The sequence below is a fragment of the Vespa velutina genome, chromosome 12 (genome assembly GCF_912470025.1).
Source record: "Vespa velutina chromosome 12, iVesVel2.1, whole genome shotgun sequence".
Lineage (NCBI taxonomy): Eukaryota > Metazoa > Arthropoda > Insecta > Hymenoptera > Vespidae > Vespa > Vespa velutina.
The window spans coordinates 1,105,001-1,110,000 of record NC_062199.1 but is presented as its reverse complement, the minus strand read 5'-3'; positions in this window follow the sequence as shown (position 1 = coordinate 1,110,000).

Here is a 5,000-nt window from a genome sequence, read left to right as displayed (position 1 = left end):
TCCCGTAGAAATTATTCGCGCGAAACGAAATAAAGGGAATATCCATAAAAAAAAAAAAAAGAAAAAAAAAAAAAGAAAAGAAAAAAAAAGGAACGAAATGTAAAACGCTCGTAACAGTTTCGTGAACCACATTTAAAATTTCGCGGGCGTTCGTGCCGAAATCGAGAGATACTTCGACCTCCTATCGAGTACACTCGATTCTTTTTCTTTCTTTCTTCTTCTTCTTCTTCTTCTTCTTTGTCCTTCTTCTTCATCTTCTTGTAACGGTAGAAAATTCGAGAACGCGTAGAACCGTAATAACGTGATATTGTACAAGAAATTCCCTCTCTCTCTCCCTCTCTCTCTCTCTTTCGTTTTTTTTCTTTTTTTTTTCTCTTTTTCTACCTCCGTCATTCTTTCTTCTTTTTCTTCTACACGAGTCAAAGAAAGAATAATCTCGAAGTACTGTTGCTTCGTTGCTACTTCGGTAGAAGGAATCTTTCCTTTCTCTCTCCCTATCTCTCTCTCTCTCTCTCTCTCTCCTCTCCTCTCCTTTCCTCTCTTCTCCTCTCCTCTCCGTTTCTCTATCTCTTTCTTTCTACGCTCTTCATGAAATAGACGTTTCCGGCATCGTCTTATCTCTCTCTCTCTCTCTCTCTCTCTCTCTCTATTTATCTCTATCTATTTCTCTCTCTCTCTCCTTCTCTTTCTCTCTATCTATCTATCTCTTTCTCTCTTCCTCCCCGTATCAAAAGTCTTCTTCTTTATCAATTTTTTTCTATACTTCTTCGTTCGTCCCTGTCTTCCTTTCCGACGTTATTAAAAGAAAATGGCGGAAAAGCTGAAAGTTAGTTTCATATATATATATATATATATATATATATATATATATATATATATATATATGTATACATATGTATATGTATACATATGTATATGTATACATATGTATATGTATATGTATATATATATATGTAGACACATCCGCAAACGCGTTTATATATTTATAATAAATTTTAAAATAAATGCAAAATGGATATGCACACGTGCGCGCGCACACACACACACGCACGCGCGCGCGCGCGCGCGATATATATATATATATATATGTACAAACAGACGCACGTAAATTTTTATTCTTAAACTTTTCAATTTAAAAAAAAAAAGAAAAAGAAGAATAATAAAAATAAAACGAACGGAATTTTTCGATAAACCTAACTATATGTATATACACACACATATGTATATACATACACACGTACATAAATGAAACTATGAAGAGAGAGTGGTAGGGCGAAGGGGAACAGGTGAGAGGCCGAGAGTGCTGCACCTTTCTCTCTCTCTCTTTTCTCTCTCTCTCTCTCTCTCTCTCTCTCTCTCAGAAAGGTGAACGGAGAGAAACGAAGAAACGAAGGGCATTTGGAATGCAGTACTGTTATGCCTTACGGTACGACGACAGGACGAAAATTAGGACCATGCGCGCGCGCGCGAGCACGGACTCATACACATACACATACACATACACACCCATACAACAACTCCCTCTTCCAATATGTTGTTGACCAATTCTTTCTCTTTCTCCTGTTTCCACCGTTGTTCGTGTTCTGCTCCGACGTCACGAAAGCTGGACTTCCTCCACCCTCTCCCCCTTCACCGCTCCTCTTCCATCTCCTCCTCCTCTTCATCCTTCTCTTTCTTCTCTACCTCCTCTGTTCTCGTTTTCGTTGAAACGGTACTCGCGATCGATCGATACTCTGCGTCATTCTATTCAAGATCCTCGATATTTCCTATATACCTATATATGTATGTATGCTACGTGTGTCTTACAAACACACACATATATATAAATATATATATATATAATTATAATTAATTATATTTTATATACCTATGAAGTTTTTATGAACGAATTAATACGCAAAATAATATAAATTTGTGCATTTTTTTTGGCTATGGAAATTTGTCCGCTTCGAAAAAGAACATCTCCTTTTTTGTTTTTTGTTTTCCTTTAAAAAGTTGCTTTAAATATCTGTACGATGACATAATTCGTGATATTCGCATAAAGAGGGAAAAAAAGAAAAGCAAAAAAAGAAAGAAAAAGAAAAGAAAAGGGAACGAGCTATTTATCTTCTTTATTTATATTATCTTTTGATTTTATTTTATTTCATTTCATTTTATTTTTATTGTTAACGTCGATGCGTAAACAAGGAAAAAAAAAAAAAAAGAAAAGAAAAAAAAAGGAAGGAAAAGAAAAATAGAAAAGAGAAAAAAAGAAAAATTCGTGGCAAAATATTTACAAAAATCGAGGCCACCAGTTGACAAAACAAAAGCAAATAGAATTATTCGCATTGTGGGAAGATATGTAAGCGTCATTGATGTGGATTATTCGTTAAGAATACTTATGGGAATAATTTTTTCCCTATTTCTCCCCCGCCCCCTCCCCCCAATCTCTCTCTCTCTTTCTCCTCACTCTCTTTTTGCTATTCCGAAACCTTTCACCCTCATTCGATGTGAAAGAAAATTTTTTTTTCTTTTCGGTTCTCTCACAAGTACGATACAACACACATTCGCACGCATACAGTATCTCCCGTTCTTGTTAAAGAAGAATATATCTGTATCCATATACACATATGTACGTACGTATGTATATCTGTAGGCCGATCGATCGAGAAAATTTTACTTAGAAAAATGAATTTTTCTTTAGTGAATGATATAACGAAAGAGATCCTCGAGAATAACAGAGAAAAAGAAAAGAAAATAGAAAAAGAAATGAAAGAGAAAGAGAAAAATCGAGTCGATGTTCTCGCGCAGTCGAGAATCGATAGAGAACCCCTTTCTCGTATTCTTTTCCCCCTTTTTCTATACTCCCCTATCCCTCGAAGCTACACTTTCTTTAATGCAACTCTCTTTTCTCTTCCTATTCCGCACCCCTTTCTCTCTCTTTCTCTCCTTTTCTTTCCTCCCACCCCCCACCCCTCCCCCCCCTCTCTCTTTCTTTCTATCCTTTTCTCTATCTATCCATCTATCTATCTTTTGCTTCGAAGAAATCGATCGTTAGTAAGGAACGACAAAAATAATTGCAGTACGTGCATAATAAATTTTGATGATGCAACTTTTGAAGGAAACTAAAAGAACAGACATCTTAAGGAAAAAGGAAAAGAAAAAAGAAGCGCTATAACTTTTAATACGGACTATATATATTTTTTTTTCTTTTTTCTTTTTTTTTTTTATACATTCTCCTCTTTTTCTTCTTCTTTCGGAGGTAGACGGATTAATTTATCCTTTATTATTTGTTTTAATTTATTTAACTTCTTTCTAAAAGGAGAGAGAGAGAGAGAGAGAGAGAGAGAGAGAGAGGGAGAAAGAGAGAGATTTTAGTTTATACATCGGTAATAATTATGATTATATGGTAATTATAAAGGGAGAATAATGTTAAGTAACTAGAAAAATCCTTTGCGCGTTGAAAAATTTTTAATCGTGTTAGAACGTAATCCTCGAGATTAAAATTAAAACGTACATATGCATTCTTTTTTATATAAGAATTTTCGCCACGAGTATGATATATAAACAAATGTATTATGAATTTATGCAAACTTTATATTAAAAGGATTTATATAAAAAATAATAATATCTTGTTTATCTTGGCAATTATGATCATTATCTTCAGGCAACATAAAAAGAGTAATTCAACAAAGAGGAATATAAAATAATTAACTAACTATTTTATTAATATTACATATATATTCAAATATATATCGGAGTGTATGGACCTTTAAAAGATTCGAAAATAGTCGCATAGAAGGTGAAAAAGAAAGAGAGGAAGTAAGAGTAACGAAATGAGATGATATCTATTCGTCTTCGTATTAATAGGATAAACTTTAAAAATAGATTCAGAATTGGAGATTTCAAAGAAGATCTATTGAATAAATTACGAACGTTAGATAGCATCGAGAATGATCGATTTCGATTAGTCAAAAATTTCCTTCCTATGAACTATTATTCTCTACGCTTCGTTCGTACAAAGAAAATAAGAAAAGCTGGATTACTAAAATCGTCGTTTTCATTGTTGTCATCGTTCTTGTTATTGTTGTTGTTGTTGTTGTTGGCGTCATCGTGGCCGCCATCATTGCCACTGCTGTCGCCTCATTCTTCTCACCCTCCTCCTCCTCACCCTCTTCACCCTCCTCCTCCTCCTCACCCTCCTTCATGATCCTCCTACTACTCTTCTTTCTCTTTCTTTCTCTTCTTTCTCCGCGTGAAAATTGGAACGGAACGGGTGAACGGAGTCAACGCTCCAAAACGAGCGTCCACGGAAAGTGCGTGCGAAAGATCGCCGATTCTCTCTCCTTACGGCGAGAAAGTTCACGCTACCAGATTGAGAGAAATGCAAGAGAAAGAAGGAGAGAGAGAGAGAGAGAGAGAGAGAGAGAGAGAGAGAGAGAGATACATGTATGTGTATGTAAATATATCATATTTCAGTACTATCTCAAAATAAAAATAGAAATATTTATATACAATAATAAATTTATTCGAAGAAATATATACATAAAATAAAAAAAAAATATATATATATATTATATATATTTAATCATACATTTTTTTCATCAATATTTCTTCATAAGAAATATATAAAACATAAAAGAATATGAAGTGTGAATGTGTATATATATATATATATATACACACAAACAAGCATCATGTACAGAGGGGAACGGACTTAAGTATTCGTATAGTAGGAACATATTTTCATATTTCTTAAGTAAATATTTTTTAAGTAAAATATAAAGATTTTAATATAGAATAATAAATTTTGCATAAATATTTCTTTCTACGATATATATAAAAAAAAAGAGCAAGAGAATGTATATATATATATATATAGATACATACATACATACATAGATAGAAACATATATAATATAAATATAAAAGTATTGTGCTAGTGCAAGAGAATAAAAAAAAGTATAAAATATTCTTGGCCCCTGGATAGCTCGGTTATATTCAAGGAACCGAGCGAAAAT